The sequence below is a fragment of the Neltuma alba genome, unplaced genomic scaffold (genome assembly GCF_004799145.2).
Source record: "Neltuma alba isolate B1F8T4 unplaced genomic scaffold, ASM479914v2 tig00002557_pilon, whole genome shotgun sequence".
NCBI lineage: Eukaryota > Viridiplantae > Streptophyta > Magnoliopsida > Fabales > Fabaceae > Neltuma > Neltuma alba.
The window spans coordinates 15,835-32,323 of NW_021632915.1; the positions used below are offsets into that span (position 1 = coordinate 15,835).

General features: G+C 34.0%; 1 pseudogene; it reads left to right on the forward strand.

Annotated features, from left to right (window-relative positions):
• The first annotated feature begins 9,003 nt into the window (after window positions 1–9,003).
• On the forward strand, window positions 9,004–16,151 carry LOC114732448 (probable fatty acyl-CoA reductase 4; annotated as a pseudogene).
• The last annotated feature ends 338 nt before the right edge of the window (window positions 16,152–16,489 follow it).

The following is a 16,489-nucleotide window of genomic DNA, read 5'->3' on the forward strand; positions in this document are numbered from 1 at the left end:
ATAATTATGTATTAAGAAGAGGTCTTTTCAACTGGCATTGGTTATGATGCAGCCACAAATAGGGTGTTGGCCTCTGATGAGTGGTGGCAACGAAAAATATTGGTAATTATTTGTGTTAGTTGAGTTTTAATTTTGAATATCAGAAGGAACAACGCTTAATTATGCCTAATTATGTTCATGTAGGTGGACCCTAATTTCAAGAAATTTAGACATCAGGGGCTGATGTTTGCATCAGATCTGATGAAAATATTCAGAGATGTTGTGGCTTCGGGAGAGTATGCGTATGCACCATCAGCCTCACAGCCTCAGCCAGCGTTTGCTCCACAGCCTGACACAGAAGAGGAGGATGTTTATAGAGTCGGGCTAGACCAACAAGAAGGGTCAGGGGATAGTGAGGATGAAAACTTTGGTGTGGACCCAACAGCCAGTGCCTTCACAAATGACTTCGCTGCTTGCAACATAAACACCCCCGCAAGTACTGGACCAAGTGGCTCAGGAAGCTATGGAAAGAGAAAGAGGGGTGAGACATCAGATGCAAAGAAGAAGAAGAAAGTTGCTGCAACTACATTAATTTCTGATAGCCTGAGTGTCATAGCAGCTGCTTCTGACAAGCGAGCAGCAGCATTGGTTGAAGATCCCCAAATAGTTGATAAGGTTTTGGCACACCTGACTACCGTTGAGGAGCTTAATGATGACAATCAACTATATTATGCATGTGCCAAGATGCTTACGCGGTTGAGGTGGGCTAGGCGAGCCTATTTGGGGCTTATGCATGATAGAAGCAAGTTGTTGAGGTGGTTGATACCGGCAGCACAAGACCCAGACACATGGAAGTGACCTGCAGAATAGGATTTAGTTTAGGACTTAGCTGTTTAACTATTTGTTATTGCACTTGTTAACCTGAACTACCTGCTGTTTTAACCTAAACTGATGTGGCATGTTGTAGGAACTTTATTAATCATTATGTAATATATTTACGCTAATTTCTACTTGTCATCTATGCGTTTGGTTTTTCTGTTTGCAGTATGAAAATTATTTACACTTTGTTTAGTGTAATTCTTATAATGCTTACATTTTGTTTTCACCATAATTACAGGGTTAATTCCAGAAATGGCTAATTGGAACGATGATTCACCATGGAATGAAGATACTTTATGGAATTGGAATAACGATTCACAGCCAAATGAAGATGACCATTCAACCATAATTAATGAGGAATTAACACAATATGAAGCAGTAGGTGCATTGGTTGGTCATTATTGTGAAATGTACTTGCTTAAACAACCGTGCAGAACTAGTGAGCAGACAGGAAATTTATGGGTACAAGGCATTATGAATGGGCATGATGATCGATGTCATGAAATGTTTAGAATGGATAAAGATGTTTTCCACCTCTTATGTACTAAATTGGTGGAACATGGTTTACAAAAGTCTAAGTACGTAGGAATTGAAGAAATGGTTGCGATGTTTTTAAACACGGTTGCACATGGACAATGCAATAGGATGATCCAGGAACGATTTCAACGATCAGGGGAAACTGTAAGTAGGCACTTTCATAATGTACTGCAAGCTTGTCTTAGCCTATCGAGTGAACTTATTCGACCCATAGATCCAACATTTCGTGGAACTCATAGAAAAATTGAGAACGATCCACGTTACTACCCATTTTTTAAGGACGCAATCGGAGCAATTGATGGCACTCATATACAGTGTGTTGTCCCCGCTGCAAAACTAGACAAATTTATTGGCAGAAAGGGATATCCATCACAAAATGTCATGGCTGTATGTGACTGGGATATGTGTTTCACTTTTGTCTTGGCAGGATGGGAGGGATCTGCACATGATGCTCGTATATTTGATAGTGCTATTACAAATTCATCTCTTAATTTCCCTCATCCACCTCCAGGTATATGTTTATGTGTTCCAATCATACATGTTCTTTTAATTATTTCATACTTTTATTCATTTCACAATCTCTCAAATTGTTTCATGAATCATTAGGGAAATATTACTTGGTTGATGCGGGATATCCAACACCAAATGGATATCTAGGTCCATACAGATCTGAGCGCTACCACCTTCCAGACTTCCGACGACAAGTAGGATTCCGAAATAGCAACAAAGCCTTTAATTATTATCATTCCAGTTTAAGGTGCACAATAGAAAGAACATTCGGTGTTTGGAAGAATAGATTTCAAGTCCTCCGAAATATGCGCAGTTACGACTTCCAAACACAAGTGTATCTGGTTTGTGCAACAATGGCCATTCATAACCTTATAAGGAGACATTCGAGCTCCGACTTGTTTTTTGAACAAGCTGAAAATGGTAATAATGTGGGCGAACATGATCAGGCTGAAGCTAGTCAACCATCATCTTCAAATGTTACATCACAGTCTTCATCGCATATGAATCGCGTCCGTGATGCAATCAGAGACCAAATTATCCATAGCTTATCTATTGATTAGTTATGTAATATTATTTAGTTTCACTTTATTGCAATACTGTAAATTGGAGTTAAAAACATGTTTACCCATTCAAATTATGTTTCGTTTTATATTTGCAATTTTTTTTCCATTTCTCTTATGTTTTCAAATTTAATTCCCTCGATCAATTTCACTTCTTCATATCAAATTAACAATAATTCACTGTATTATATTAATTCATTTTTTTTTCATGTTTCACATTATATTTAAAATATTTGTTATAATTTTTTTGAAATTTTAAAATTTAATTCACTCATTAATTTGACTTCTTCATAGTAAATTATTTTAATTTCATTGTATTATGTCAAATCATTTTTTTATCATATTTCATTATTTATTAACACTTATACCCATTTTAGTCATTTTATAACCAAACTCACTTTTACTCAACTATAATCCAAACACCTTTTTACCAATTTCACTTCTGCAAACTAGCTTTTCTGAACTCCAATCCAAACACAATTCAGCTTATCCAATTTAGCTTTTACCAACTTCACTTCTCCATAAGCTACTTTTCCTATAAGCTGCTTTTCCAATCGTTCATCCAAACGGACCCTATATAGGTCACCGGTGCAACTGGCTTCTTGGCAAAAGGTTTAGTTTACTCTCTCTCTCTCTATATATATATATAAATATACACACACTTTGAAATGAATTGTACGTTTCTGCATATACATATATTAAACATCTAAAAGATCAAAATCTTAATAGAAGATATGGCATTTGACCTGGTATTTTAAAAATACAATCAAACGACTAAAATGTTTTTATATCAGATTTTTTTTAAAAAAAAAAAACCTATCAAGCTTGTCATTATCAGTATATTTTTTGTCATTGATTGTTCAACACTTGTTATTACCAATTCACAACTTATTAATGAATAACTTGTCATTACAAATATATTTTTTGTCATTTGTTATTTAACACTTCTGATTACCCATTCATAGCTTGTTAATAAACTTTTTGAGATAAGGGTATTTTTATCATTTAATTATAGGGATAATTAATATATAAGTCCTTATAGTTTCAACTGGTTTTTAATCAGGTCCCTATAATTTTTTTTCTTTTTATCAGGTCCTTATACTTTCATATATTTTTAATCAAGTCCTTATAATTTTTTTTCTTTTTATCAGGTCCTTATTGTTTTACTTTGTTTTTAATTAGGTCCTTGTAGTTTTTATTCTTTATTTTACAAATAATAACATTTTAAAAATAATAAATTATTGTAACAATCTTATGTTAATATTCTTTTAAATTTTTAGTTAAACAAATATATTATTTATTTTCAATTCGAATTTTTATAATTATAAAATTCAAATTATAATAATAAATTTTTCTAAAATTAAAATATGATTATAAATAATTTATACTTAAGTATAATTATTATTCTGATTATTAATTAATTACTAAATGATTATATTAATTAGTTTGTCCAATTATATAATTATTAATTTAAAATGAAATTAATTTTAAAGAATAAAGTTAATAAATAATTTTTCAAAAACTACAAAGCACCTAATTAAAAAATAAGTGAAACTATAAGGACCTGATAAAAAGAAAAAAAATAGAAGGACCTAATTAAAAACATACGAAAGTAAAAGGATCTGATAAAAAGAAAAAATTTTATAAGGACCCAATTAAAAATCAGATGAAACTATAAGGACCTGGAGATTAATTATCCCTTAATTATATTTGCAAAATATCATATGAGACATTACTTCCTCTCCTAAAATTTTTAACCTCTTACATGCCTGAATTAGAATGTTGTGATTTCCTGTAGAGGTGAGCATTCGACTGTTTTGTTCGGTTATTGGTGATAATCGAATTAACCGAATAACCAAATAAAGCAAATTATAAATACCGAAACCGAAACAGAATTAACCGAAATATTTTGGTTAGGTTAACCAATTAACCAAAATATATAAATATGAAAAGTGATTTTAAATTAAAAATAATAAAAAAAATATAATTACAATCATTAATTAATAAATATTTCATCATTTAATATGAGTTATTATAACCATATTTGTTGAATATAAATATATTTAAAGAGTTCACATAAACCCACACATATATATTTATTAAATATAAATATATAATATATTTAATTCGGTTTTTCGGTTATAACTGAAATTTTTTTTACTAACCGGACCGAACACCGAAACCGAATTACTACAAAAATAAAGACCGAATATGTAATTGAAAACCAAAATAATCGAACCGAAAAACCAAAATTGAATTCGGTTCAGTTTGGCTTTGGTTTGGTTTTGCTCATCCCTAATTTCCTGCAATATTTCAATTTAGGCACCTAAAATATCAAAATCTTAGTAGAAGATATGGTACTTGGTTTGGTATTTTTGGAAATACAGTCAAATGACTAAGATGTTCTTATATCAATTTTAAAACAAAATTATCAAACTTGTTATTACTAATATATTTTTTTGTCATTGGTTATTCAACAGTTATCATTATCAAATGGGGGTGGCAAGTGTAAGTCTAGGGGTGCACGTGGGCAGGGCTGGGCAGGGCTCGACCCCTGCCCGATGCCCAGGCCGAACTATGTGCGGGCCACAAAATACAGCCCGGTGCCCAGCCCTGCCCATAGAAGCCCTAACTATTTTGGGCAGGGCATGGGCAGGGCGGGCTTCATTGCCCAAAAACCGATGTCCTGCTCAAATCATAAAAAAAAAAAAAAACAACTCCATCCATATCTGAAAATCACATTACATAATTCTACATTTTAACACACCAAAATCATTCAGAAATAGTCCAAAATAAGTCTTAACAAATATCCAATTGAATAACATCAATAATCCATTCAAAACAAGATTCAATATTGTAATTGGAGCCTAGAAAATTGAACAGTTTGCACTTTGCATCAATCTCCATAATTTCCCAAAAAGGATGGAACACCTGAAAAAAATACAAATAAAAATAACAAAGTTTAATATATTACAAAGTAAACAATAAAAAAAATATACTTCTAGATTTTAAAGGAAGCACCGATTTACCTTGTCAGCTTAACTAGTCATGTTTATAAAATGACCCTTCAATTACCAATAGCCATTAAATTCTCCCCTCCAGCTCCAGGTGTAGCAGAATCTAGGACAAAAAATCAAAGAACAATGACATTACAAATTATGAAGTAAAATATGAGTTATTGAGATTTGGGGGTAAAAAAGATTACTAGCAAGTTGAAGGACATGTTCTGTCTCATCAAAATTATCAAACTCCCGAAGCTTGTCAACAAATTCAGACATTGATAGCCCAGGTTGTAGCCAATTTTGGCTACAAATTAGTGCTTCTGTCATCTTAGAAGATAAAGAGCTTCTATAATGATCAACCACATGTCCTCCGGTGCTAAAGGCAGACTCAGAAACCACTGTAGAAACTGGCATAGCCAATACATCTCGTGCCATGTGTGAGAGAATTCTATATTTTTCTAAATTAACTTTCCACCATAACAATATGTCAAACTCAGCTGCAGAAGGGATTTCATCTCTCGAGTCAGTTGTTATATATCTATCTAACTCAGTTTGAGGATCTGTTGAGGTTCTTTGTTTCATAGATTCTAACCACTTATGACCTGGATCCTCTTCACCACCACCAGCATCATCATCATCAAAAGAAGGCAATGATGTTGCACCTGCTGTGCTTGTGGAGGTAGTCCCTGAGTCAATAGAAACCCCAGCAGAGTACTCATTAAACAACCGATACAAACAATCTTTAACCCTCTCCTTCATAATCAAGCATACTTCAGGATCAGCATAAAGAAGATCAAACATATGATTCACATATGCTAGTTTATATCGAGGGTCCAAAATGACAGCCACAAAAAGCAATGGATTCATATTGTCTGCTTGACCCCAATACTTGTCATATTCACCTGCATGCTAGTGCTCATTTCTCTCAAGAAGCTATTAGCATTATTTGTGATATTTCTTTGCAGCATTTTCTGAACCCGAGCAATCTGGTGGAAATATTCATTTGCCGATACAGAAAGGGAGCTTGAAAATTTCAATGTTATGTCATAGAAGACCTTCAAGAATTTGATGAAAATCCGAGCATTATTCCAATCATCAGTAACAGGATCAGAAAAGCTATCCTTGCTCACGCCTAGCAGAACTAGAAGCCCCACGCTCACGCCTAGAGCTTGAAGTGCTTGAGCTGAAGTACGAAATATAGTCATCATCTTCATCACGCATTCGCTCAAACACTTTTTGAAACTTCATTGCAGCTTCTAACATTAAGTATGTTGAATTCCATCGAGTGGATGCATCAAGGCAAACAAGACTTTTAGTGTCTATTTTTTTAGCTTCAGCCCAAGCTTTGAATCTTAGGGAGCGTGAAGGAGAAGAACGAACATATCTCACAGCATTTCGAATGGCTTCAAAGCTGTCTTTCATTTCTTTAATACCTTCATTGACCACTAAATTTAGGACATGTGCACAACATCTTAATTGTAGATAATCACCGTCACAAAGTAAGCCCTTCCAACTCCTCAAACGTCTTTTAAGATATCCCAAAGCTGAGTCATTAGCTGAGGCATTATCCACAGTGATAGTGAACACTTTCTCAATCTCCCAATCTAACAAGCATTGCTCAATAGTCCTCCCTATAGTATCACCTCTATGATTTTCAATCATAACAAAATTGAGAATTCTTTTGTGAAGCTTCCATTCATCATCAACAAAATGTGCTGTCAAGCATAGGTAATTGAAATTCTGATTTGATGTCCAGCAATCTGTGGTGAGACAAACACGTTTAGTACTCTGTTTCAAAAATTTCTTCAATACTTTAACTTCTCCAAGATATAATTGCCACACATCTGTTCCAATTGTTGTTCTTGATGGGATTGGAAAGCGAGGTTCAAACTCATTCAACAATTTCTTAAATGCAGGCTTCTCCACAATTCTAAATGGTTGCTCATCACAGATAATAAATTCAGCTAAAGCTCTTCTACATCGCTTCTCATCATATACATGTGTAACTAGAGATCTTCCTTGGCCACTAGTCTTGCCCGACAAAAGAGTTAACATAGATTGCTTTTTATCTGTAGTGGCTTTATGAGGGTTCTTTGAACATTTTGGGATATGCCTTAATAAAGAATTTGTCCCATGACGGTTTGGATCAGCTTTATAAGTAGTATGACAATACTTGCAAGCTGCTAAGTGAACTCCATTAGTTTCTTCTATTGGCAATCTAACAAAATATTCCCAAAACTCTGATGTGTGCTTAGTTTCTCTTGCCTTTCTCTTTGTACCCCTTTCATCAATACTTGTTTCCGGTGTGACAGAATTTGTTTGTGGGGGAGTAGGGGTAGGAGAAGGAGCAAGGGGAGGGAGGACAGGATGAGATGGAGGTTGAACAGGAACAATAGGGCTAGGGGCAGCAACTTCATTAGGTCTATTAGGATTTGGTGTTTGATTAGGTCCAATAGAGATTGGTGTTTGAAGAGGGGCTGAAGCAGCTTGAGACCTTCCACCAACAACCGGGGATGGTGATGTAATAGAAGTTTTATCATCCATTGCAGCTGCAATATCATATAATGAACAAATTATTTTTTAAAAATATATCAATACACAAATAGCAAGAAATTTTAAATGAATAGGAGCAGAATCAAATAGCAGAAATTTCAAATGAATCAAAGTAGAATCAAATAGCATTATATCATACAAACACAAGTGGAGACTGAAGAAATACTGTGACAAATGAATCATGGCAAGAAATTTGAATTGATACAATAATACTGATATGAAGTACAGCTCACGATATACCATTTGATTTAATTGATTCATTTAAAATGATTCTGCTATTCCAAATACTAAAACGAATTATTAAAAAAAAATTGAGCAATGCTTGGAAACTAAAACGAACATGGCAGTAATTACAGATGACTCTGCTATTCCAACTCTGCCACTCATTTCACAGTAGAAGCACTGAAGCAGAACCATTTATTTCTTTGTTATCTCAAATTCTTGCAAACTAAAACGAACATGGCATTACATGACTTATTTTTTTTTTGAATAGACACGGCAGGCCTGAGCTTGTAGATACAATTACAAAACACATGAATTGTGAATATCTCATGCACCTCCATAGAAACAGCATTATATGAATTGTGAAACAGAAAATCAGAAATAATCCAAGCATAATCAAATGGCACAATCAGGCGACTAAATCAAACCAGAATCAAATACAATCATATGATACAGAGACATGCGTGGAGACTGGACAAAGGAATCCGTGCTGTCGCAACTCACCGAGTGGAGATTGGAGCCGTGGAGCAACGAGTGACCGAGAGACGTGATGGTGGTTGAGGCGTTGAGCTGGAGTATTTGGCGAGCTTTAGATTGAAGAGACAGCGACCGAGAGATACCGAGAGACTACTCGACGAGCTTCAGATCGGAGAGACAGCAAGGTGAGGTGGGAGACTGGGAGTGACCGAGACCGACAAGGTGAGGTTTGTAGAGCATAATATTTCTCCAGATAGTGAAAAAGGAGGAAGAAATGGTCTATAATGGTCTATACCAAGAGACTACTCGGTGAGAGGCAAGATCCAGGCGAGCAACGACTCGTTGAGCTGGAGTATTCGGCGAGCTTCAGTCTTCAAATCAGAGACAACAGTGAGCAGTCACAGCACGCGAAAGTCAGAGACTGCACTGGGAGGGAGCGACCAAGACCGAGTGGCAGGGGAGCGACCGAGAGTCCGAGACCGACAGGCAAGGGAGCGACTCAGAACTGAAAGTGGGGGGGAAGTAACCGCGTTGCCGACTTGCCGCGTTGGGTAAATGGGTAGGGTTTTGAATTTCTGATGAAGTGATGAAAGGCAGACCACGGACTGATGGAGTGGATCAGTGGAGAGTGGACTCAAGACTGGAGACTGGACTCTGGAGAGTGAAAATGAAAAAAAAATAAAAATAAATAAAAACTTCCGGGCAGGGCCAAACGGGCAAGGCCGGGTACCTTGCCCGCTGCCCGGCCCTGCCCGTGTTGGGCCCTGCCCAAAAGTGCTCTTTTTTTGTTTAGGCTACATTTTTTCGGGCTGGGCCGGGCTTTTTTTTTTCCAGGCTCGAGCGGGCGCACCGGGCATGCGGGCACTATGAACACCCCTAAGTGTAACACAGTTTCTCAGGGGAAAGACTATATTGGTCACCGGTGCAACTGGCTTCTTGGCAAAGGGTTTAGTTTCCTCTCTCTCTCTCTCTCTATATATATATATAAATATACACACACTTTGAAATGAATTGTACGTTTCTGCATATACATATATTAAACATCTAAAAGATCAAAATCTTAATAGAAGATATGGCATTTGACCTGGTATTTTAAAAATACAATCAAACGACTAAAATGTTTTTATATCATATTTTTTTAAAAAAAAAAACCTATCAAGCTTGTTATTATCAGTATATTTTTTGTCATTGATTGTTCAACACTTGTTATTACCAATTCACAACTTATTAATGAATAACTTGTCATTACTAATATATTTTTTGTCATTTGTTATTTAACACTTTTGATTACCCATTCATAGCTTGTTAATAAACTTTTTGAGATAAGGGTATTTTTATCATTTAATTATATTTGCAAAATATCATATGAGACATTACTTCCTCTCCTAAAATTTTTAACCTCTTACATGCCTGAATTAGAATGTTGTGATTTCCTGTAGAGGTGAGCATTCGACTGTTTTGTTCGGTTATTGGTGATAATCGAATTAACCGAATAACCAAATAAAACAAATTATAAATACCGAAACCGAATTAACCGAAATATTTTGGTTAGGTTAACCAATTAACCAAAATATATAAATATGAAAAGTGATTTTAAATTAAAAATAATAAAAAAATATAATTACAATCATTAATTAATAAATATTTCATCATTTAATATGAGTTATTTTAACCATATTTGTTGAATATAAATATATTTAAAGAGTTCACATAAACCCACACATATATATTTATTATTATAATATTTATTAAATATAAATATATAATATATTTAATTCGGTTTTTCGGTTATAACTGAAATTTTTTTTACTAACCGGATATATATTTAATTCGGGTAAATATTTGTCATTACCCGTTCAAAACTTATTAATAAACTTTTTGAGATAAGGGTATTTTTAATATTTAACTGTATTTGCAAAATACCAAATCAGACATTACTTCATCTCCTGAAATTTCAACCTCTTACATGCCTAAACTACGTTATGATTTTCAATTTTTTTTAATGTCATTTCTTCTTCTTTTTTTGGGTATAGTAAAAAACGTTATTTATATAATCGTAAATTTTTGTTTTCTCTATGCCGCAAGGTCCATAAAATCCTCTTTTTACGATGACAGAATCTCCTAACAACTCCTTCCCCAAAATGGATATGTGTGTGTGTGGATAATGAAAGATTTGGTTCTTGAAGTTTCTCTCAATTATTGATTTAGTCCTTAAAATTTAATTTTTATTAATTAAGCATACAATGCACAATTTTATGTTCTTATTATTTGATCTCATCGCACCACCAACAATTTTTTCTGCAATCCTTAAAGTGTTTTTATCCTTGAGCAAAGAGTAGTTAGATTACATGCGTTTAGAATTATGTCTTAAAACAATTCCTCCGGCCCCAACCAAGGACAAAAAAAAAAAACAACAAAAGTTTTGTCAACGTCCAGTAAATGAATCGGTAGCTTCATTAATAATAAAGCGTAGACGTTAATACTCCTAATTATACCCAAAAAAAAACATTTATGAATATATGGGATCTTAATTTCATGGGGCAATTAAATGCCCCCTAGCGTTAGGACTAGTTAGGGACGTGCCTCTTACACATAGTGATCTTTTGTCAATTAATTAAAAAGATAATATTACTTCCTGTTCTAATTATAAGATCTTATTTATAATCTACAAACCAGGTCTTATAATTAAAATTGCAAGTAGTAATAAAATTTATAAGCATTTTTAGAGCTATTTCTAATAATTACATATATGAAATAGGGAGTTCCAGGGTAACTATCAAATAAGGTCTTTCAGAAAAACCAGTCCATATTTATTACAGATAGTTTAACTAATTTTTTAAAATATGTGTAAATTGGCTGTCTAGTTCTAATATTTAAGATGAGAGTAGCCTGCGGTGTTATAAATAGAGCCTTAATTAGAGCTGACAATACTTGAACAAGATCCAGAAGTAGTTTTCAAAACAAATCGGTGCCCTGCATGATCCAGAATTTGAGCACGTTTCTGGTAGTTTTGCATATGAAAGAAGCAGCCTGTCGATCGAAAGTGACGGCACACCACAACCACATACCAAAAATTGATGAATCATCACTTGTTACAGTATCACTCTATTTACTATAGGCTCATGTATATTGCAGAGTGCGCAAGCAGATAAAAGACGTTCGAAATGTCATTAATTAGTTTGTGCACTGGGAGCTAGGATAATAATTAGACTTGAATTTTCTAATAGTCAGACTCATGGCATGCTGTGGACGGAGGGATCAAATCAACGGCCATAATCTCTCGATTGTACAGGGGCAGGTAATCCAAGACGATCTCGTACGTCCATAATTTAAGTATGAAGTAATGACTCTTCGAAACACGTCCTTTTCCCTCTCCCTCTCTATCTTTCTCTCAACTTTTCATTTTCTATGCAGTCCCTCCCCTCCCTCTCTCTCTCACCTTTTAATAAGGGTAAATATGGAAAAAAAACTGATTAATTTGATGTATTTCTTGGTTTGTGGGTTTGGGATACAAGTGACTTATAATAAGAAACAGGGTGCTATATGCAACTACTACTATAAATACAATAATATAATATTGGAAGAGAATATATATCATCGTGTCAATATAATCTTCACAAAAGAGAAACAACAAACTCTGCTTCTTCAAAATGGAGGTGGCAAGTGTAACACAGTTTCTCAGGGGAAAGACTATATTGGTCACCGGTGCAACTGGCTTTTTAGCAAAAGGTTTAGTTTCCTCTCTCTCTCTCTCTCTCTCTACACACACACACACACACACTCTTTGAAATGAATTGTTTCTGCATATACATATACTCTGGGGTTAACAAATGAATTTGAAATGTGATAGTATTTGTGGACAAGTTATTAAGGATTCAATCAGATTTGAAGAAATTGTATCTTCTTCTCAGAGCTTCTGACTCTGAGGCAGCCACACATCGCATGCATGATGAAGTGTACATATATATATATATATATATCAAGTGATCGTTATGGTTGTTTTCAGCCTAGCTTATTCAGTAATTTATACATTGATAAATCTATCATATGTGTATATATATTTATAGATTATAAGGAAGGAGCTGTTTAGAGTTTTACGGGAAAAATGGGGTGCGGATTTTGAATCTCTGCTGGCAGAGAAGGTAGTTGCTGTTGCAGGAGATGTTTCTGTTCCAAATTTGGGGATTAAAAATGCAAATCTTGAAAAGATGTGGGAGGAAATAGACGTCATTGCCAACTTTGCTGCTAATACCAACTTTGATGAAAGGTACATATATCTGCGCGCGCGCGCAACCAATGGGAAACTTAATTTTCACTCTTTTTCATTACAGACTGAATAAGGAATGAAAATTGAGTTACATTTTCTTCTTCCGAGATGAAAACTCTTTCACCATCATCATCATGGCCATGAAATTCACCCATTCTAAAACATGAGTTACACTAATCACTGTTTATTAGAGGCATTATTTATTAGATACTGAGACTGAATTAATGTCGATTTCAAAATAAACTGGAAAATTATTCAATATCATTTATTGTTCTACTATTTTAAATTCATAAAGTCACTGGAATCTTTTTTCGCTGCAAATAATTATTCATTGAGTTCTAAAATAATTATCTTTTGAAATAATAGACAAATAATACATTAGAAAGCTAGAAAATAACTTGGATCATAAAAAAGAATTTCCGTTGCCTAGAATCCTTTCAAACTAATCTCACACACACACGCACACAACTATCCCTTTATGCTGCATTAGAATCATAAACCATCAAAATAGCTTTTTTGTTCTTTTACTTCTTTAATTAATTATTATTTCTTCTAAAACTAGCGGCAGAAAAAAAAAAAAACTCCTTCGGAAATTGGATACTTGTAGGGTCCTAAATATAAGACCCTTATATAATGGTCTTATATTTAGGACCGGAGAAGTATTTGGTATGAAACTGTCATTTTGGACCGCCTAGCAGTTATTATTTTTTGGTTAGATACATAGATTTTAATTCTATTTTAAATGAAAGTAGTATTTTGCTATTTCAACCAGATGTGACATCGCTATGGAGATTAACACGATGAGGGCTTTACATGTGTTAAACTTCGCCAAGAGTTGCCGTAAGATCCAAGTTTTCTTCACCTATCAACAGGTATGCTTAATCATAAAAGTTTTCATCTTCTTCTCAGAAACTTGGATGTCATTTAAATGGACACCCTTTTAGAATTTTGTACATATTCTGATCTACAAGAGCCTAACAATTTGTGCTCGCTCTCTGCTACGTGCTACTGATTTCAGCTTACATTTGTGGAGAGCCTCGGGAAGGAGAACTGATTAAGGAGGAACCTTTACGGATGGGTCAAACCCTAAACGACGCCTCAAAAGTCTTAGATTTTACGCAGAAAAGACATTGATTCAAAAAACAATTGAACAACTCAGATCACAATATACTGACAACGACATGGCTATTACGTCTGCAATGAAAGATTTCGGAATTAAGAGGTTCTATCACATGCATGTTCATTATATATATCCATCTTTATGTTTTTGTTTTTGCAAAATAATCTTCAGTTCTTATTGTACTACGAACTTTGCTTGACGCAAAAAACAGAGCAAACTTGTATGGATGGCCAAACACTTACGTATTCACAAAAGCAATGGGAGAGATGTTGGTGTCGGATTTTAAAAATGAGATTCCATTAGTTATCATACGCCCTACCATGATCACAAGTACCTACAAGGAACCTTTTCCTGGTTGGATTGAAGGTTTGAGGGATGTATTCCCCCCCCCCCCCAAAAACCGCCACAAATTAAACACTCCAAATTAAATGGCACTAGTAGAATATACTACCTCCGAACTTTAACATATATAAGAGTTAGTTTAACTTTCAATTTAATCCTAAATATAGGACCCAAATTCATGTTGTCTCTTATATTTATCTATTTTTCAAAGTAATGCTTATAGTAGTTGTACAAGTTAAAAATTTCATCAAATAGTAGTTTTAGCTAATACAAGGGTAGTTTAGAAAAAATAATAATACATTTTATTACCAATAGTTAATTTAATAAATTTGTTTAATTTACTCAAATTAATTAATTAACTCTTATATTAAAGACCGGAAGTAATATAATACATTTTTTGGTTAACAGAACACTTGATGCTGTAATTGGTAGCTATGGTAAAGGAAAAGTAGAATGCTTTCTCGGTGATCCCCAGACAATTTTGGATGCGGTAAGTTTGATCATATATTTTTTATTAAGACCTAAATGTACCATTACCTCCGGTCCTTGATATAAGAGTACTTTTAACTTTTATTTTATTCATAAATATAGGACCCTAATAATCCACTTTGCCTCTTATATTTATCTATTTTTTCTAAGATAGTTCTTATAATAATAACAGTAGTTCTAACCAATACACTTGATTAATAAAGATATTTTAGGAAAGATAACACTTATTTATTATCAGGAATTAATTTAACTAATTTTCTTAATTTATTCAGATTAGTCAACTAGCTCTTATATTAAAGACATGAGATAATACTTCCATTGGGCTTTACTTTTCCTAGGACTTGGTTGATATGATGATTAATGATGTGTAGATATACCAGCGGCATATGGTGATAAACTGTATGCTGTCGGCAATGGCTATTCAGTCATCAGACAAATACATATACCATGTCAGTTCATCATTAAGAAATTCTCTCACAATTTCCTGTGTCCATCATCTTTCTTACCTTTATTTCAAAAACAAACCCTTGACTGATTACAAAAGTGGAAAGCCAATAATCATATCCAAGGCATTCTTTTTATCAACTATGGGTAGTTTCCATGCTCACATGATGACCCGATATGTTCTCCCCCTCAAGGTACGAGCGTATATTGAGCTTCCTAATTAACTAACTTCTTGTACTTAGTTTTTTTAATTTTATACCCATTAATCATTTTTGGCATGATGATTTGGTTGCGAGGTATTATATGTGGTGAACCAAGTGTTTTGCCAGATCTTCCGAGATGTTTATAATCGAAATGATAGAAAAATCAAAACTGTGATGCGAATGGCCCAACTCTACAAAACCCTATGTATTTTCAAGGCACTGTATGTTTCTTGTTCGCTTTTTCTCTATTATTCATTCAAATTTGCACCCACTTATTTGAAATAGTAAGTAGTAGTGGCTAACTTCGAGTTAATGTTTTAATATAATATTGTAACAGGTTTGATGATAGGCACACTGAAGAATTACGAGAAAATCATCAAAGATTCTAAAGGATGTTGGATTTGATTTGGAGTTTGACCCCAAGAGCATAGATTGGAGAGACTATTTGCTGAATGTCCACATTCCTGGCCTCGTCAACTACACAATTAATTCATCTCCCAGATTGCCCAGATACTGATGAAGCTGAGGGGAAAAGAACCAATTAATGATATATTATAAGTACTACTACTTCGGTCCTTAATGTAAGACTTTGTTTGATTTGTATTTTGATCTTAAATATAAGATCATGATCCATTTTATCTCTTATATCTATTTATTTTTTTTCAAAACAGTCTTTCTAATAATGGTAGTTCTAACCAATAAACTTGATAAATAATGATATTTTAGGAAAGAAAATATATATTTATTATAAATAACTAACTCAACTATTTTTTAGCTTTTATATAGGACCGGAGATAATATGAAGTAATAATAGAATCCCAGAAGGGGGATTTGCGTATACTCGTTCAATCGGTTCGACTTACAACATGAATAAGCGAGTCGCTCCGAGTCCGAGTAGCTTGCGT